The sequence below is a fragment of the Elephas maximus genome, chromosome 10, assembly GCF_024166365.1.
Source record: "Elephas maximus indicus isolate mEleMax1 chromosome 10, mEleMax1 primary haplotype, whole genome shotgun sequence".
NCBI lineage: Eukaryota > Metazoa > Chordata > Mammalia > Proboscidea > Elephantidae > Elephas > Elephas maximus.
This window is the reverse complement of record NC_064828.1, coordinates 29,070,899-29,091,659: the sequence shown is the minus strand read 5'-3', so window position 1 is coordinate 29,091,659 and position 20,761 is coordinate 29,070,899. Positions and strand designations below refer to the sequence as shown.

Sequence of the window (20,761 nt, the reverse complement as noted above, 5' to 3'; positions counted from 1 at the left end):
TTATTTAACCATTCATCCGTTGATGTTGATGGACACCTTGGTTGCTTCCAGCTTTTTGCTATTGTAAACAGAGCTGCAATAAACATGGGCGTGCATGTATCTGTTCATGTGAAGGCTCTTATTTCTCTAGGGTATGTTCCAAGGAGTGGGATTTCTGGGTTGTATGGTAGTTCTATTTCTAACATTTTAAGAAAACGCCAGATAGATTTCCAAAATGGTTGTACCATTTTACATTCCCACCAGCAGTGTATAAGAGTTCCAATCTCTCTGCAGACTCTCCAACATTTCTTATGTTGTGGTTTTTGGATTAATGCCAGCCTTGTTGGAGTGAGATGGAATCTCATCGTTGTTTTAATTTGCATTTCTCTAACGGCTAATGATTGAGAGCATTTTCTCATGTATCTGTTAGCTGCCTGAATATCTTCTTTAGTGAAGTGCGTGTTCATATCGTTTGCCCACTTCTGGATTGGGTTGTTTGTCTTTTTGTGGTTGAGTTTTAACAGAATCATATAGATTTTAGAGATCAGGCACTGGTCAGAGATGTCATAACTGAAAATACTTTCCCAATCTGTAGGTGGTCTTTTTACTCTTTTGGTGAAGTCTTTAGATGAGTATAGGTGTTTGATTTTCAGGAGCTCTGAGATATCTGGCTTCTCTTCGTCATTTTTAGTAATGTTTTGTATTCTGTTTATGCCTTGTATTAGGGCTCCTAACGTTGTCCCTATTTTTCTTCCCTGATCTTTATCGTTTTAGTCTTTATGTTTAGGTCTTTGATCCACTTGGAGTTATTTTTTGTGCATGGTGTGAGGTGTGGTCCTGTTTCATTTTTTTGCAAATGGATATCCAGTTATGTGCCAGCACCATTTGTTAAAAAGACTCTCTTTTTCCCAATTAACTGACGCTGGGCCTTTGTCAAATATCAGCTGCTCATATGTGGATGGATTTATATCTGGGTTCTCAATTCTTTTCCATTGGTCCATGTGCCTGTTGTTGTACCACTGCCAGGCTGTTTTGACTACTATGGCTGTATAATAGGTTCTAAAGTCAGGTAGAGTGAGGCCTCCCACTTTCTTCTTCTTTTTCAGTAATGCTTTGCTTATCCGAGGCTTCTTTCCCTTCCATATGAAGTTGGTGATTTGTTTTTCCAACACATTAAAAAATGTCATTGGAATTTGGATCGGAAGTGCATTGTATGTATAGATGGCTTTTGGTAGAATAGACATTTTTACTATGTTAAGTCTTCCTATGCATGAGCAAGGTATGTTTTTCCACTTAAGTAGGTCCTTTTTAGTTTCTTGCACTAGTACTTTGTAGTTTTCTTTGTATAGGTCTTTTACATCTTTGGTAAGATTTATTCCTAAGTATTTTATCTTCTTGGGGGCTACTGTGAATGGTATTGATTTGGTTATTTCCTCTTCGATGTTCTTTTTGTTGATGTAGAGGAATCCAAGTGATTTTTGTATGTTTATTTTATAACCTGAGACTCTGCCAAACTCTTCTATTAGTTTCAGTAGTTTTCTGGAGGATTCCTTAGGGTTTTCTGTGTATACGATCATGTCATCTGCAAATAGAGATAATTTTACTTCTTCCTTGCCAATCCGGATGCCCTTTATTTCTTTCTCTAGCCTAATTGCTCTGGCTAGGACCTCTAGCACAACGTGGAATAAGAGCAGTGATAAAGGGCATCCTTGTCTGGTTCCTGTTTTCAAGGGAAATGCTTTCAGGCTCTTTCCATCTAGAATGATTTTGGATGTTGGCTTTGTATAGATGCCCTTTATTATGTTGAGGCATTTTCCTTCAATTCCTATTTTGCTGAGAGTTTTTATCATGAATGGGTTTTGGACTTTGTCAAATGCCTTTTCTGCATCAATTGATAAGATCATGTGATTTTTGTCTTTTATTTATATAGTGGATTACGTTAATGGTTTTTCTAATATTAAACCAACCTTGCATACCTGGGATAAATCCCACTTGGTCATGGTGGATTATTTTTTTGATATGTTGTTGAATTCTATTGGCTAGAATTTTGTTGAGGATTTTTGCATCTATGTTCGTCAGGGATATAGGTCTGTAATTTTCTTTTTTTGTGGTGTCTTTACCTGGTTTTGGTATCAGGGGTACGGTGGCTTCATAGAATGAGTTAGGTAGTAGTCCATCATTTTCTATGCTTTGAAATACCTTTAGTAGTAGTGGTGTTAACTCTTCTCTGAAAGTTTGGTAGAACTCTGCAGTGAAGCTGTCCAGGCCAGGGCTTTTTTTGTAGGTAGTTTTTTGATTACCTTTTCAATCTCTTTTTTTGTTATGCGTCTGTTTAGTTGTTCTACTTTTGATTGTGTTAGTTTAGGTAGGTAGTGTTTTTCTAGGAATTCATCCATTTCTTCTAGGTTTGCAAATTTGTTAGAGTACAATTTTTCATAATAATCTCATATGATTCTTTTAATTTCAGTTGGGTCTGTTGTGATTTGGCCCATCTCGTTTCTTATTCAGGTTATTTGTTTCCTTTCCTGTATTTCTTTAGTCAGTCTGGCCAATGGTTTATCAATTTTGTTAATTTTTTCAAAGAACCAGCTTTTGGCTTTGTTAATTCTTTCAATTGTTTCTCTGTTCTCTTATTCATTTAGTACAGCTCTAAAATTTATTATGCGTTTTCTTCTGGTGCCTGACAGATTCTTTTGTTGCTCACTTTCTATTTGTTTAAGTTGTAGGGACAGTTCTCTGATTTTGGCTCTTTTTTTTCTTTATGTATATGTGCATTTATCGATATAAATTGAGCTCTGAGCACTGCTTTTGCTGTGTCCCAGAGGTTTTGATAGGAAGTGTTTTCATTCTCGTTGCATTCTATGAATTTCTTTATTCCCTCCTTAATGTCTTCTATAACCCAGTCTTTTTTCAGCAGGGTATTGTTCAGTTTCCAAGTATTTGATTTCTTTTCCCTGATTTTTCTCTTATTGATTTTTACTTTTAAGGCCTTGTGGTCTGAGAAGATGCTTCGTAATATTTTGATGTTTTGGATTCTGCCAAGGTTTGTTTTATGACCTAATATGTGATCTATACTAGAGAATGTTCCATGTGCACTAGAAAAAAAAGTATACTTTGCAGCTGTTGGGTGGAGTGTTCTGTATAGGTCTATGAGGTCAAGTTGGTTGATTGTAGCAATTAGGTCTTCCGTGTCTCTATTGAGCTTCTTACTGGATGTCCTAACCTTCTCCAAAAGTGGTTGTGTTGAAGTCTTCTACTATAATTGTGGAGGTGTCTATCTCACTTTTCAGTTCTGTTAAAGTTTGTTTTATGTATCTTGCAGCCCTGTCACTGGGTGCATAAATATTTAATAGGGTTGTATCTTCCTGATGAAATGTCCCTTTAATCATTATGTAGTGTCCTTCTTTATCCTTTGTGGCGGATTTAACTTTGAAGCCTATTTTTTCAGAAATTAATATTGCTACCCCTGCTCTTTTTTGCTTGTTGTTTGCTTGATATATTTTTTTCCATCCTTTGAGTTTTAGTTTGTTTATGTCTCTAAGTCTAAGGTGTGTCTCTTGTAGGCAGCGTATAGATGGATCGTGTTTCTTTATCCAGTCTGAGACTCTCTGTCTCTTTATTGGTGCATTTAGTCCATTTAGTAAATTCACTATGAAATTACAGATATGTGTTTAGTGCTGTCATTTTGATGCCTTTTTGTGTGTGTTGTTGACAATTTCATTTTTCCACTTACTTTTTTGTGCTGAGACGTTTTTCTTTGTATATTGTGTGTTCCTCATTTTCATACTACTTGAATTTATGTTTGCTGAGTCATTATGTTTTTCTTGGTTTTTATTTTGAGTTATGGAATTGTTAGACCTCTTTGTGGTTACCTAAATATTTACCCCTGTCTTTCTAAGTAAAAACTTAACGTGTATCATCCTATATCACCTTGTTTTCCTCTCCATATGGCAGTTCTATGCCTACTGTATTTAGTCCCTCTTTTTAATTATTGTGATCTTTTACATAACTACTTCAATGATGCCGTTTTGAGCATTTTTTTTTCTTTTTAAAATTAATGTTAATTTTTTTTTTTTATTTCCTTATTTGAGTTGATATCAGGATGTTCTGTTCTGTGACCTTGTGTTGTGTTGTTATCTGATGTTATTGATTTTCTGACCAATTTCCTTTACTACTTCTTGTAGCTTTGGTTTGGATTTTGCAAATTCTCTAAGCTTGCGTTTATCTGTAAATGTTTTAATTTCACCTTCATATTTGAGAGAGAGTTTTGCTGGATAAATGATCCTTGGCGGGCAGTTTTTCACCTTCAGTGCTCTATATATGTCATCCCCTTGCCTTTTTGACTGCATGGTTTCTGCTGAGTAGTCTCAACTTATTGATTCTCCTTTGTAGGAGACCTTTCTTTTATCCCTGGCTGCTTTTAAAATTTTCTCTTTATCTTTGGTTTTGGCAAGTTTGATGATAATATGTGTTTTTAATTTTCTTTTTGGATCTATCTTATATGGGGTTCGAAGAGCATCTTGGATAGATATCCTTTCATCTTTCATTGCTGTCAGGGAAGTTTTCTGCCAACAGATTTTCAACTATTCTCTCTGTATATTCTGTTATCCCTCCTTGTTTTGGAACTCCAATCACACGCAAGTTATTCTTCTTGGTTAGTCCCACATGATTCTTAGGGTTTCTTCATTTTTTTTTAATTCTTTTATCTGATTTTTCTTCAACTGTATTGGTGTCAATTCCTTTATCCTCCAACTCCCCCACTCTCCATTCCAATTGCTCGATTCTGCTCCTCTGACTTCCTATTGAGTTGTCTGATTCTGTAATTTTACTGTTAATCTTTTGGATTTCTGAATGCTGTCTCTCTATGGATTCTTGCAGCTTATTAATTTTTCCATTATGTTGTTGAATAATCTTTTTGATTTCTTCAACTGCTTTATCAGTGTGTTCCTTGGCTTTTTCTGTAGATTGCCTTATTTCATTTATGAGGTCATCCCTGATGTCTTGAAGTATTCTGTAAATTAGCTTTTTATATTCTGCATCTGGCAATTCCAGGATTGTATCTTCATTTGGGAAACATTTTGATTCTTTAATTTGGGGAGTTTTAGGAGCAATCACGATCTGCTTCTTTATGTGGTTTGATATCGACTGCTGCCTCCGAGGCATCTATAAGATATTGTAATGATTTATTTTATATTTGCTCACTGAGTCTTCTCTTGGTTTGTTTTCTTTCAATATACGTAGATGGGCTACTAGATTGCACTGTCTTGATTGTTGTAGCCTTTGAATCAATAATGTCCTCTTACCAGCTGGTTTGGGCCATTACCAGAAATACAAGCCTAAGCGTCCATTCACTATTCTTGAGTCGAATCTGATTTTGAGTCACCAAGTGTGTGGGGTAGACTGTCACCTATTCGCTTAGAGGAGTAGTGATAGTTGTGTGCACCAGATTCTAGCAGCAGCAGGGGGTCACACTCCGGGAGGGGGGGGCAGGATCCTGACAGGCTTCCCCCAAATGCCAGTGTGGTAGGTGTGTCTCTATTCCTAAAGCACTTTGGTGGGTGGGCTCTGCAGCTGTACCTTAGGCACCCAATGCGTGTACCTCTACAGATTGGCAGATGTCACTATCCTCAGACCCCTATGGCAGGAGGTGAGGTGGTTTGGGTGGAGCTTCAGCCCTCGGTTCCCCATTGTGGGTCAGTGAGGGCTCTGTTTAATAGGTAGAGATATCAGACCTGGGAAACTTGTCTTTCCAGTAATCCGCTAAAACAATTATGGTCAGATCACTATCAGAATTGCCTTTGCATTATAATAGCCACCTTGTTCCCTGTAGGGATGAAAGCCCAAGACTGTGGATCTCATATGCTTGGCTGGAGCTGGTTCTGTATTTTTAGTCCAATTTCGGGAAGTCAGAGAAGGATTCTTGGTCCCTGGTTTTTTTGTAGCTCCTTCTCTCAGGCCAGAAGAATGGGTTAGGAAAAGACAAAACAAGCAAACCAAAAAAAAAAACCTAGAGCACTTCACTCTCTGGCCCAGGAAATTCCAATGTTAATGAAGCCACCTGGGAAGGGGAGGGGAGGGATCAGATAGATAGGAGAGAGTAGCACCCCGAAATATAGACAAAGCTACTTATCTTGTTTGGTGATGACTGTTTTATCTGAGATTCCCTAGGGGCATTTATCCTGTGTGTATTGGCTGGGTTGAGATTGCCCCCGAGGGTCAGGCCCCTTGTCCTGTGCTTGTGCTGTCTCAGAAGCTGTGGTCAGTTCCTCCGCTCCCAGTCCAAAGCCCAGCGCCAAGGTTCCCTGGCTGCGATGCCGCACTCCAGGCTCCAAAACCAGTCACTGCCTCCCTGTGATTTCTCCTCCTGTCAGCCGCATTGCTGAGCTGCCTGTATGCACTGGCTGGTCTTCCCCCGAGGTCACTTCTGGGGGCTAGGGCTGTGCCCCAGATTTGCACCGTCTCAGGATGCCGTACTCAACTCCCCTGCACCCAGTCCAAAGCCTGGTGCCAAGGTTTTCTGACTGGAATGCTGGCTCCAGGCTCCGAATACAGTCGATGCTTTCCCGTGGTTGCTCGTTCGTTCTCTCTTTAGCTGCGTCAGTGTGCAGCTTGCTTGCGCTGTCTGAGTCTCTATGGAGGTTACCCTAGGGGGCTAGGGGTTAGGGCTGTGTCCTGTTTCTGCCCCGCCTCAGCAAGCCTCTATCAGCCCCGCCACTCAGCACCAGGAAACTGCAAGGGCTCAAGGCTGTGGAGTAGGTCGTGGGTTCCAGAAGCGGTTGCTGGTTCAGGGAGCAGCTTTTCATTCACCTGTCACTCAGGTCAACTCTTTAGATCTGTGTTTGATGGTCAGGGTTCGTACATTTTCATGTATGTGATCGAGTCACTTGTTTTTCGGAGTCTTTGTTGCAAGGGGGATCCGAGGTAGCGTCTACCTAGTCAGCCATCTTGGCCCTGCCTCCCATTAAGTATTTTTTAATGAATAAAGAAGATAAAAATAACAATTCTGAAAAGAGACCACTTATAACTTTATCATAGTTAATTTCCTTCCACACATCCTCAGAGAACAAAGTCTTTCCCACCTTCTCCAAAACCAACAAGTCTGGTGAAATGTCTGTAGGTTCTCAGGTCCTGGCACCTTCATTTTTCCATTAGCTTACTTTCTAGATTCCCCAACAAACCAGGAATTGTCTCAATTCTCAGAAAATTTACTAGTAGACACATCATCTTTCTTCATTCCCTCTTTGTCCTTCTTCTTCCTCGTAGAATATTTTATGTGGTACAAAATTCAAAAGATACCAAAGGGTACAGAGTGAAAATAAGTCTTTTCCCTTCCGTTATATCCAAGACGTCCTCTCTTCCCAGATGCAACCACTGCTAGGTTTCTTCTCGGTCATTTGAAATTTTTTTTTTTTTTTAAACACACACACACACGTTTATATTTTTTATACATAAATAGCAGTTTACATACTGACGTTCATTTACTCACTTAGCAATAAATATTGGAGGTGGTGCCAAGGTTTTAATTTTTATGTTCCAAGAAATTTCTGCAGGGCATGTTTCATATCTTTGTTCCTCAGACTGTAGATCACAGGATTAACGAGTGGGGTTCCCGCAGCATAAGACAGGGTCACAATCTTCTGCACTCCAGATTCATGCTTGGGTGTTGGGCTCAGATACATGACCATCACCGAAGCACAGAAGAGTGAAACCACAGCCAGATGGGATCCACAAGTGGAGAAGGCCTTTCTTCGTCCAGATGCTGAAGGGACCCTGAATACAGCTCTAAGAACCAGAGCGTAGGACCCCATGATACAGAGGAAAGGCATAAATGAGAGTAGAGAACTTAATATCATCCAGAGGAACTCTATCTCCAGGGCTCTGGGACAGGTGAGTGCCAACAGAGGACCTGGGTCACACAGGAAATGATCTACAATCCTAGATCCACAGAAGGACATCTGGGAGATGATGATGATAGGGACTGGGAACCAGAGGAAATCAAGTATCCAGCAGCTGACCACGAGATTGGTGCAGAGACGGCCAGTCATAACAGTGGGGTAATGCAATGGCTGGCAGATGGCAAGGTAACGATCAAATGCCATAACTGCTAAGAAAAAGCATTCTGTAGAACCCAAGGAGGAAAAGAAAGCACCCAGAGAAGGAGATGACCTTGGTCTCAGAGAGGAAGCTGGCCAACATATTGGGGACAGTAGAGGTGACATAGCAGTTCTCCAGAAAGGAGAAGTTGGCAAGTAGGTTGTACCTGGGTGTATGGAGTTTCTGGTCCCAGCACACAGCACAGATGATGGAACCATTCCCCATGAGGGTCAGGAGGTAGACAAGAGAGAAGAGCACAAAGAGGAGGACCTGACCCTCCCTGGGGCAGGGGAAGCCCAAGAGGATGAAGCCAGTGATGGTGCTGGAGTTGTTGGAGGTATTGAAGATTTTCATATGTCTGTGAGCTGTAAAAGACCAGAAAATATGGAATAACAGTGTAAAGACAGATGGGGATCCAGATTTATATTTAAAGAATCTTTGGAAAGAAAATAAAGACTTATGTATCAATTGCTACTCTTTCTTTAATCCCGAAATATTGTCCTGGCTTCCTCTTTTGCTCTCATTCATGTTTTCATTGCTCTTCAAATAAATTTTGTTCAGAATTGATAAGCTCTTAAAGGAGAGTGTTTTAGAGAAATTTGGAAATTATATTAGACTGTATACTTAGTAGAATATCTGTATATCTATGTATATTATGTATATATACATAGATATAGATAAGTGTGTGTGTGTATTCTCCTAAATAAAATACATATGTATATAGAGAGCTATGTTGTCTTTGTTGTGTGCCATCCAGTTGATTTTTGACATGGTTATGTGTGTGTGTACTCTTCTAAGTATGATATATATGTATAAAAAGAGGTATAAATATATACATCTACTTTGTGATATGTCTCTATATATATTCATATCAATATCTATATCAGAGTCAACTCTGACTCATGGCAACCCCATTCATTTCACTGTTGAATTGTGCTCCATAGGGTTTTCAATGGTTGATTTTTTTGGAAGTAGACTGCTTGCCCTTTCTTCCCAGGTGCCTCTGAATATAGCCCTTACTAAATTAGGATATTAACAGGAACACAAAGGTTATCTGTTGCCCTTACCTGGTATATACAATCTCAAATGTAAGATTTTTGAAGTGTGGCTTAAGACACTAAAGAGTATCTATTAGGGGTAACTCCTAATAGGAATATTTCACTTTTATAAGTCCCTCAGGACAAAGGGCATAAAGTTGCAGGAACAGGTAGTTACTTTTACAGGTATAAGGCTCTCTCCAGATATCCCCCTGCGAGGTAAGGATATGGGTGATTAGAGAGTTGTGTTAGGACAGGGAAAAATTTAGTGAGAGGGACTGGGGGAGGGTATAATTTTGAAGCTCAAATAATTCACAAAAAGTTCCTTTCTTTTGGTCAAATTTCTTTAGGACATTATTTGATTTCCACAGCAAGGGGGACTCACACAGACAATAAAAAAGTCTCCCAAGGTTCTAACCATCTCACCTTAGTTTATATTACCCCAGGGCTTTTTTGACCTCCACTGGGGTCAGCGGGGGAGGAGAAGTTGGCTGCTCTATGAACTACCTCTTCTATATGTTTTCACTTGGTCTTTAAATACATCTGTCTAGGGGATCATATTAAGTCTCAAACAACTGTATATTCATGAAGGACAGCTGAAAGCAGATTTCACAAAAAATCTCTGATTTTCAAAATGACTCTGTAGTATCTTCATTTAGGACCAGGAACACCCCCACATGTAGCAATTGATACATAAGTCTTTATTTTCTTTGTTCTTGTCTTTTTGTAGAATGTTTTTAAAAATAACGTTGTGGTCATTAGTTACATGGCACACTGACTCAAAAGTGACAGAAGTGACACAAAGTAAAATTTGACATAACTGAGGAACTCAAGGTATCTAGTCTCAGGAGTTACAACAAAACAAAAATTTTATCAAGACTTTAAGATTATAATATTAATCTTGAGTGTTAATATTATCTTAGAGTGCAGGACCAGGCAGTGTTTCGTTTTGTTGTACATAGGATTGCAATGAGTCAGTACTGACTGGATGGCACCTAACAAAAACAACAATATAATTCAGTGCTAATGATCAATTCAAGGAATCTATCGCTAATAGTGTTTTTTTTTTTTCCTCCAGATAGTTCTGTGGATTTTCCTCAAATGCTAATTTATAGGCAATCACCTATTTGGCCATCCCATTACTGGAAGTATGGGTGGTTGAGGTCTTTCTTTTTTTCCTCCTGTTTGTTTTAACGTCCCGTCTCCTCCTTTTCTGTTATCCTTCATACTCAATTCAGCTGCAGCTCCTAGCATCTTTATTTCTAAAATACATCTTGATGCATTTGTTTCTCTCTCTTCCCTGCCACCGCCTAGTTCATCATTGTTTCTCTGGATCACTACAAAGGCCTCCTGAAGGACTTGCTGTACAATCCATTCTCTATGCAGCAGCCAAGCCTTTGAATCATGTACATCAGATCCTGTCATTCCTTCTCATAAAAATATTCAGTAACATTCTCAATAATAACAATAAAAGAAATAAAACTTAGGGAAAAAAACTACTCAGTAACTTCTCTTTAAACCTAGAATGACATAAAATAAAAACTCAATTTTATGGTTAGTGGGCCCTTGAAGGATCTGGCCTCTGCCTATTTTATCATCTATCCCACCCCTTTCCACTTCTTCAGTTACAAGTGCCTTCTTTCAGTCCCGAGTCCCTGGGTGGTGCAAGTGGCTAATGTGCTTGACTGAAAACCAAAAGTCCACCCAGAGACACCATGGTAGAAAGTCCCGGTGATCTGAAAAATCAGCCGTTGGAAACCCTTGTGGAGTACAGGTCTATTCTGACACAGATGAGGTCACTGCAAGTTGGAGCTGGCTCCATGATAACTGGCTTTTCTTTTAGAATAAGCCAAGTCCTTCTTTGACCAGGTTCTTTGCTCTAGGTGTTCTCTTTGCCTGCTACTCCCTTTTGGAGTTTTTATTCTTCAGTTTTCAACCTAAGCATTATAGCCTCAAGGATGCCTTCCTTCCATGCCATGAGTAATCTTTCCAGCCATTCTCTATCCATAACTTTTATTTATTTTCTTCCTGATGTTGTTGTGGTTGTTAGGTGCCATCGAGTCAATTTTGACTCATAGTGACCCCCTGTGACAAAGTAGAACTTCCCCAAAGGGTTTTCTAGACTAATCTGTATGGGAGCAGATTGCTAGGTCTTTCTCCTGTGGAGCCACTGGGTTTGAACTGCCAACATTTTGGTTAGCAGCTGAGCCCTTAATCATTGCACCACCAAGGCACCTTATTGTCTTCCTAGTACTCATCAATATCTGAAATTATTTTGTTTCTCTTCTTATTGTCTGTCTGCCACTTGAATGAGGGCAATGCCCTTATCTACTGCTTTCACTGTTTTATTGTAGAATGTAGCACAAAGTAGGTGTTTAGTAAATATTGTTGTATAACTGGATAGTTCTACTGGTTTAAAAAAAATTTTTTTTTCTATGGACTTCCAGCCACGTGACACCATACACAAAAGCACCATGCCATCCCTCCACAGCAAAGATCCAAAAAACTGAGTAAAACAGAGATAAATGCCACTCCTGGAACCTTAAGTGCCAAATGAAGAAAACTCAGCTAAGCACCCAATGGGATAAGAAATTGACAGAAGACGGAGAGCAAGGAGAGATACCTTTGGAAGGCCCCACAGCGAATGTAGCACGGATCTGGCATCTTGGACTCCTGTACAGGATCAGCAGACAGGGAACATGGGGAAGCAGCTATGCAGAACTCCCAGAAGGAGACACAGCATCCAGTAACGGGCTATACATGCTTCCCCACGCCCCCACCCCGCCAATTCTCTCCCCATCCTCTCTCTACCTCTGAGCTTCCTGGCTGGCTGCAGTGGCTCTTCTCTCAGTGAAGTGCAGCACTCGTGCTGCTTTGATTCGCCCCACCACGTTGGAGATCCCGGGAACAGGAGTATGGAAAAGCAGCTTCATGATGTTCCAAGCAGGAGACAGATCACCTGGTAAGGAGCGAGCGATATACGCTTTCCTAGTTCTCCCCTTCTTCCTCCCGCCTTTGGCCTTCTCTGCTTCCAGCCAGCAGCAGTCTCTTAGCCAGGAGGCACTGCTTTGGCCTCAGGTGGTTTGGATTTGCCCTGTCCACAATCCCGTAGGCCCTGAGCTGATGTTGGTTCTTTCCGTCTCTTTTGGTTTCTTCTGTGCCTCCTACCACCTTTTCCTCCTTTCTCTGGAGCACCTGGCTCCGTGTGCCATCTTTGCTCCTCCTTGAAAAGCTGTGAAGCCACGCTCAACTGGGAAACCACTCACCTGGCCTGTGACACCATGCTGGTGGGATCCCTGGGGCTTTTTTCCTCCTTGTTTTGCTTTCTTCTGTTTTGTTTGTTGTTTTCTTTTTTGCAGCTTGGGAGCCCATCTAGCCAGGCTGCACTGCACGGCTTAGGAGCCACTCTCCCAATCTGAGCATCCACACAGGTGGGATCCCTGGGGGCATTTCTTTTTTTTTCTTTCTTTTGTTTTCTTTTCTCCCTCTTGTTCCCTTTCTGTCTGCCTTCATTTCTCAGTTCTCATCTCTCTACACTTATCTTCTTTTCCTGTCTCCTGAGTACCTGGTGCTATGTGACATCTATACCCCCTGTAGCCAGACTATACTATGCAGCCTGAGAGCTACTTCTGCAGTCTTAGCAGCCCCAGCAGTGGGACTCCCGCACCCCCGGGGCCTTTTCTTTTCTTCTTTTCCAAATTTTTATCGTTATTTTTTTCTTTCCTTTTCCATTTTTAATTTTTCTTTTTGGTTTTCTCCATTTCTCAGTTTCTCATCTCTCCACTCCAATGGGAAACTCCCTTAGCACTCTTTTATTCCTGTCTTTCTTTATTTGCTTGTTTGTTTTCAGCTCCTATTTTTCTTTCCTCTCTCCTCTTTCCCACACCCCTATTAGCTCCACACATCACAACCTCCCCCCTCTTTCCTGCCTACCTGCACCATGCACTGAACATCACACTCCTGAGAAACACAGCACAGCCTACTGGAACCTGCCCAGCACTGATTCCTGGCCCGCCCTTTCGGCCCTAGTATGTGCCACAAACAGCCTCTCCCAGCCCTTCCCCTTCAGCTGTGCCTGCCCCGCTGCACCATAGCTGAATGACTGGCCCTGCCCATTAGAACAGGAGGTGAAAATATCATGACTACAGACCAGCAAACAACAAAGAACGCACAGCCCACCTGCTCAGACATAACCAAATTAAACAAAAAAGCAGGACAAAACAAGCAAATCTACAATCAAGAAATGAAGAAAATAACTACTGAATGTCCCAAAGATGGCAGACAATATCAAAAAATATTTAAAAAACAGGAGAGGATGGGTCCAGTAGGCATCCAAAATTAAACACCAGATAACTTTCAAGTAGAAGAAAAGGCACTAGATCTACCTGACAGAGAATTGAATTCTCTAGTATTCAGAGAAATCCAAGAGTTGAAGCAAAAATCAGGAAAAAATAGACAAATTTTTGGGAAAGGCAGACAAATTCATGGAATATACAGACAAAAAAAATTGGAACAATTCAGTAAAGTAATACAGGAACAAAATGCCAAAATAAATTCACAACTAGAAATCATAAAAAACAACAATTAGAAATCCAAAGAATAAACAACAAGATTTCAGAAATGCACAGTGTCAGAGAAGGGCTGAAGAGCAGATTTGAAATGATGGAAGACAGAATCAGAAAAACTGGATACAGCTTTGAGGAAAAATCTGAAAAAAGAACACAGGAAAATGAAGAAACCCTGAGAATTATGTGGGATACAATCAAAAGCAAAAATATGTGAGTGATCGGAGTTCAAGAGCCGGGAGAGAAAACAGAAAACACAGAGAGGATCATTGAAGAATTGTCAACAGAAAAAGACCCTAATATGAATGATGAAAAGCTGGCCATCCAGGTAGGTCAACAAACCCTATGTAGGACAGACCCCAAAAGAAAAACACCAAGGCATATCATAATCACACTCATGAAAATCAAACACAAAGAAAAAATTCTGCAAGCAGCTCAAGAAAAACAAAAAGTCACACACAGAGGAGAAACAATAAGAACAAACTTTGATTATTTGGCAGAAACCATGCAGGCAAGAGGGCAATGGGATGACATATATAAAACCTTGAAAGAAATTAATTGCCCACCAAGAATAATATATCCTGCAAAACTTTCATTCAAATATGATGGTGAAATTAGGACATTTTCAGATAAACAGAAATTAAGGGAATATGTAAAAGCCAGACCAAACTTAAAATAATTATTAAAGGGAGTCCTTCAGTCTGAGAACAAACAACATGAGACCACAGCCTGAATCTAGGATGCAAGATTGCACCAGGCAGATACCAATCTAGGAAATGAACTCTCAAGGACTATACAAAACCAAAATAATTGCAACAGGGAACCAGAGAAGTTAATCTGTAAATGACAACAATGTCATAACAATAAAAGAGGGAATAAATGGTATAGGTATAGAACTCTGTAATGGAGAGGAAGGCAAGGTGATATCAAGTAATAATAGACTGGTTCAAACCTAGAAAGGTAAGGGTAAATTTCAAGGTAACCACAAAGAAAGTTAACAGACCTACTCACCAAAATAAAGAAGAAAAACATAGTCTCAATAAAAACAAAATCTACAAAAACAAAAGAAATCCACAAACAAAAGGAACTCAGCACAGGACATTATATTGAGTGAAATAAGTCAATCACAAAAGGACAAATATTATATGAGATCACTACTATAAAAACTCATGAAAATGTTTACAGACAAAAAGAAACAATATTTGATGGTTACAAGGGAGGCAAGGGCTGAGAATGGAAAAACACTTAATAGACAAAAGATGGGCTATAACTTTGGTGAAGGGTAAGACAGTACACAACCTGTACAAGGCAAGGCCATGGTAGCTCCATAGACACATCTAAAATCCCTGAGGGAATGAAATGCTGGGCTGAGGGCTGTGGGGACCATGGTCTCAGGGAACTTCTAGCTCAATTGGCCTAAGAGTTTATCAAGGAAATGTTCTACATTCTACTCTGATGAGTAGCATCTGGGGTCTTAAAAGCCTGTGAGTGGCCATCTAGGATACTCCACTGGTCTCACCCCTTGGGGATCAAGGAAGAATGAAGAAAACTAAAGACACAAGGGAAAGATTAGCCCAAAGACCTAATGGACCACATCTACCATGGCTTCCACCAGACTGAGTTCAGTACAACAAGATGGTGCCTGGCTATCACCACTGACTGCTCTGACAGGGATCACAGTAAAGGGTCCCAGACAGACCTGGAGAAAAATGTAGAACAAAATTCTAACTCAAAAAAAAAAAAAAAAAAATGGCCTGACAGAGACTGGAGAAACCCTGATAGTATGGTCCTGGGACACTCTTTCAGCTCAGTAATGAGGCCACTCCTGAGGTTTACCCTTCAGCCAAGATTCAACAGGTCCATGGAACAAAACAAGACTAAAGGGGCACACAGCCCTGTGGCAGGGACTGGAAGGCTGGAGGGAACAGAAAATGTGGTAATAGGGAAGCCAGGGTTGAGAAGGGAGAGTGTTGACATGCCGTGGGGTTTTTAACCAATGTCATACAATTAAGTGTGTAGTAATTGTTTGATGAGAAACTAGTTTGTTCTCTAAACCTTCATCTAAAGTTCAATAAAAAATAATAAAATAAAAAAATTTCTAATTGTAAAATATGTTAATTGTAGGAACTTTGGAAAATGCATGAATTATAGTGAAGAAAATAAAAGCCAGTTTCCATCTATAAATAGGAGATATTTTGAAATAAACATGTTCCAAACCTTAAAGCAATATTATTTATATAAAAGTGATTTTTACACCACATGAATCTTAAAAAACACATGAGTAAAGCTTGTGGGAATGAAACATTTAAGAAATTCTCTGTTTACCTGAAGATACTAGAGTGTTGATACAGGTTTCAGAGAATTCATTTGAAAGGGCGTTATGCAAGACTGACTGGTCTTGGCAATAAAAAGAAAAAAAAAGTGTCAGTGAAAGGTCAGTTAACAGCCGAGTGCTTAAACACTGTACCACCAGGGCTTCTGAGGTCCTGAGTTTTTTTTTTTTTCTTGCATGTAAAATGGAAGTTGGCATACATCATTCTTAACCCTGTCACTTCTAAGATGTTTATTGCTCTTCCAGGATTGCCCAAGATACACATGACAGCTAGATTTGCAAATCCATAAGTGATCAGTTTATATCGTATAATCCTGGAATGAAAACCTTTGCTGGATATTGCATTAATTATATATCAAGATTCAGGATTCAGGACAGCTCTCTTTTAGGATTGTTCTCCACGTATGAGCCTGACTGTCCTGGAAAATGGGAAATGTGTAAAAATAGGTTATCTAAATCTAATAAAATTAAGTATGGGTAAAAGCAAAGATGTTTCCACTAGGCTGTTTTGTTACCCCTCTAGTTATTATGTTTTTTTTTTTCTCCTTAATTTTTTTTTTTTTTTAATGGCATGTGTTTTCTGTATTGGAATGCATGCGTACTAATTGAGTGCCTTTAAATTTTCGGTTGGTAATGTGGAGAAATATGATCCGGTAATACAGACCACCAATGAGGCAATTGGCACTGTGATGCCACCAATCTGTGGTATGACAATATACCAATGAGAACTATATAAATGATTTATTGTGGGCAGCTTTCCTCTAGGTTACATGGGGAACTTCTAGTTTTCCAAATATGACACAGGAAAATCAAAACAAAACCATCAGGGCTCACTATCACAAAGGGAAGCCATAATTATGCTTGAAAGCCTTATCTCAGAAATAAGCGGAAAAAAAGACAAAAGTTTACAAAACTAACATATCCAGGAAGCATCAGCTAATAGAATGCTCAACCTACCTGACAATGAGGGTCCAACTCTGGTGTGCTGAGCTTCACAAATTTCAAAAGGGACCCCCCTTGACGCGAAATGCATTTAGAACTGAAATAGCACTTTACCTCTGAGGTCCAGGGCATAAAAAGTGTCTGGTATATCCTTAACCCAATGTTAATGAAAGAGTTACTCAACCCTCCTTAGTTAGCTCCTGCGCATAGAAAGCAGCCATTGTGTTCACTGGTCTGTCAAAGTTGGTGGTTTCCTCTGACTTGGCAGCAGAAGGAGCTGCTGTCCAGGTAGTGGGAACATGTGTACAGGGGCCTCAAGGCCGTGTCTATGAACATAGGCTGCTCGAACCGAGGAAATGAATAAAACCCAGCAAACAAGCTTCACTTTTTAACTTGTTAAGTTAGCACCCAGAAGTCGGGATGCTGTACATGCTGTATGTGTTACATGAAAGCTAAGAGAGGACATTTCCCTGATATTTCTTTTTCCCTGAAGCTAGGTCCGGAAGCTGCAGGCAAGTGACAGTCTTGTCATCCTCACTAGTAAGCTTCTCTCAGGAGCCAGTTCAGACAATTGCCCTGTCAGCATAATCCTATGCCTCGATGGCACCTCTGTGAAGGAACACTGCTTCCTGAGCTGGATCATCTGAGTTCAAATCCTCCACCACTTTCTAGCTGTGGGATATTAGACACGTTATTGACCTCTCTATGCTTTGCTTTCCTCTTCTGTAAAATGCAGAGAATAAAAGTACTGACCACACCGGGTGTTTGGAGGGTTAAATGAGTAATATTTGTAAAGTGCCTGCCCACCAGTAAGTGATGCATAGCCCTTTATGCAGTAATATAAACTCTTTTTTTGAAAGTCCTTGGAAATATGTATACTCATTCATTGTTGATAAGCCGTAGCTGTGGTGTACTGGAATAAGCACTTTATTTCAAGTTGGAAACAGGGTTTGAGTTCCAGCACTTACATTGCTATGTGTGGGAAATTCTACAAGCCAATTATTTCTTTTCTTTTTAAGCCAATTAGTTCTTGCCTCTTAGTTCCTCAAATGTAAAGTGGAAATGATAATGCCTTTCTCAAAGGGTTGCGATGAAGACTGCCGAATGAGGAGCATGTGGAAACACCTTGTCAATGTCTGACATATAAATATTAGATGTTTTCTGTAAAACCATAGCAGAGCTAACAGGAACCTTTTCTCAGAGGCACAGGTCTTCAGCTATATTTTAATATGTTTTCCCCCCAATCACTACATCACTTTCTTTCCTGAAGCAGAAAAGGGAATTTCAATCAAAGCTTCTCAGTCAGTTTCTTGCAGGCTTTTCTGAGAGCAGAGCAGCTGTCTTTGTGATAACCACCTCTGAGAGCTGTTATTTTCTGGTAGACCCAGGGGTTATAAGAAGAGCCTGCCTTTTGCTCCTTGAGGATTCATTTATTGCCTCTAGAAGAACGGGGCCATTAGGCAATTTTTGCACTAGTTATTCCCTTGTTCACTCCACCTTCTCTGGAGACACTTGTGCCTTTGGTTCTGCCTTTATTTTCCCCAGTAGTGGAAGAATAATACTTTTTACTGGGTTTAAATCTCTCAGAGATGACCCGAGATGCAATCAATAGGTTTGTCAGCCAATCAACAAACCTGTTCAGAATACACCGTGTGCCCAGTTGAAATTCTGTGGAACACAACCCAGGATAAGATGTCTGTATTGCAGGAGTTTATTTTTTGGCTTCTGAGAAGTGATGTCAACTGTGGGTTCTGAGGAAAAATCCCCCTCTCCCTACCAGAAAGAGGAGATTGACTGGGACCTCAGCCAAGGGGTTGGGCAGTTTTAGCAGGAATCACTCACTTCCCAGGACTACGATGGCCTCCTCAGGGATCTTTCCCTCTCTCACTGGGTTAGAGCCACTGAGTCACAACAGGTCTCCCAAAGAAACTGCCTCTTATAGGACACTTACCAGGCCTGAGGACAACCTTGGTCAACAGGGTCATAGCAGCGTCATTCTACAACAATGCTCAGAGAACCAGCAACTGGGGTTGGGCTCTGAGATTTCTTCATCCCCTCAAAAGGGGTAGGTCTTTCAGCATAATTCATCTCCTGTCCCTTCGCACACACTGAACAACTTTTCATCTTATGCATTCACTTCCTGTTTAAGCCTCTTTGATGTTTCCCCTGCCTGCAACATAAACTCAAAGCCCTTAGCTTGGTCAATAAGGTCCCTGCAATGCAGCTTAACCCACCTTTCAAATCTTGCCCCTCAGAGTTTCCAGTGCATACCCCCTCCCCCACGTGCCAGGCATATTTACCTATTTGTACACAATATTCCAGACACATATTTGTGGAGAGAGTCCTTTTACCTTCTGCAAGGCATGAGAGAACACCCTGGCTCTGATTGAAAGCAGAGTCCTCCACCTTATCTGTGTGTGGTGATATATCCAAAGTTCTGAATTCATATCTTCTGGTGTAGCAGATCTACAAGTTAATTGCATGAAAGAGTAGCTATGTGTACGATGCCTAGGTTTCTTCCTTTTTATTTGCCTTTCCTACCCCTCCTGGTAGTGTGATTAGATCTTGGAATACATTGGTATTATGAGAAGGTACATTATAGGTTAAATAAGATTTTGTGTGGTGACTTAGGTACCTAGTCACCATTTACAATGTTTAGATGGATAAAACCTCTTGCAAAGTTCAATTAACTTTCAATAAACCTTCAACTCGAATTTATATTTCCAGGAATGGCTACTTTAAAAGTACACATTTCAAATGGAAAAATAGTTATAAAAAGGGATGCAACACAAAAACTGAATCTTCAGAATGGCTGATAATGTTTTATCTACATAATATTCTTTGTTTCTCTTCATATTTCTTGGCAACTATTTTTAAGGATGAAATTCAAGACATTTGTGCAATGTAATATACTGTTAGTGATAGCAGGCAAAGACCATTCTGTAGCTAACTCCCCTGTTTCTCTGTTTGTTAATTATGAATTTATGTAAACTCAGCAGCTCAACTTAGTGTTCAACATGGGCTATCAATAGTGAAAATAATTTGTTGGTTTTTTTTTTTTCCTGTAGAAACAAAACACTTGAGAATCTTGCACAGAATCTGATAAGCATTCTGATCTTTCTATGGAAAGGGTTTTGCTTTTAGAAATCTACTTGTATTCTCATCTTTCTCTAGAAGAATGATTTTGATTTTAGACATTTGCTTTGGAACCTTGAAGTTCTTCATTACTTTATCACCATTTATTTCCAAAACTTTTTCATTACCCCAAACAGAAACTCATTAAGCGATAACTGTGAGCTCCCTACTTGTCCAGCCCACGGTAACCACTCGAAAGTGTGCTTTTCAGTGGCATTTGGTACATTCATCACCTATACCTACTTCCAAAACATTTCATCATCCCAAAATGAAATCCTGTACCCATTAAAACGTCCCTCCCTATTCTCCCTTCCCTCAAGCCCCTGGAAACTACCAGTATGCTTTCTGTCTCTATGGATTTTCCTATTCTGGGTATTTTATATAAGTGGAATCATACAGTATGTGACCTTTTGTGCCTGGCTTATTTCACCTAGCAATAATTTTTTTGAGGTTCATACATGTAGCATGTATCAGAGCTTCATTCCTTTTTATGGCTGAGTAATATTCCATTTTATGTATATATCACATTTTGTTTATCCATCCATCTGTTGGTGGGTATTTGTTTCCAACTTATGGCTATTATGAATAATGCTACCTCTGTACATTCCTATACAAGCATTTTTTTGAGTATCTATTTTCAATTCTTTCAAGTATATAACTAGGAGTGGAATTGCTGG

The 20,761-nt window shown here is 39.9% G+C and overlaps 1 pseudogene; it reads right to left on the bottom strand.

Moving 5' to 3' along the window:
• Positions 1 to 7,505: 7,505 nt before the first annotated feature.
• LOC126084542 (olfactory receptor 11G2-like) lies at positions 7,506 to 8,427 on the bottom strand (annotated as a pseudogene).
• Positions 8,428 to 20,761: the final 12,334 nt, after the last annotated feature.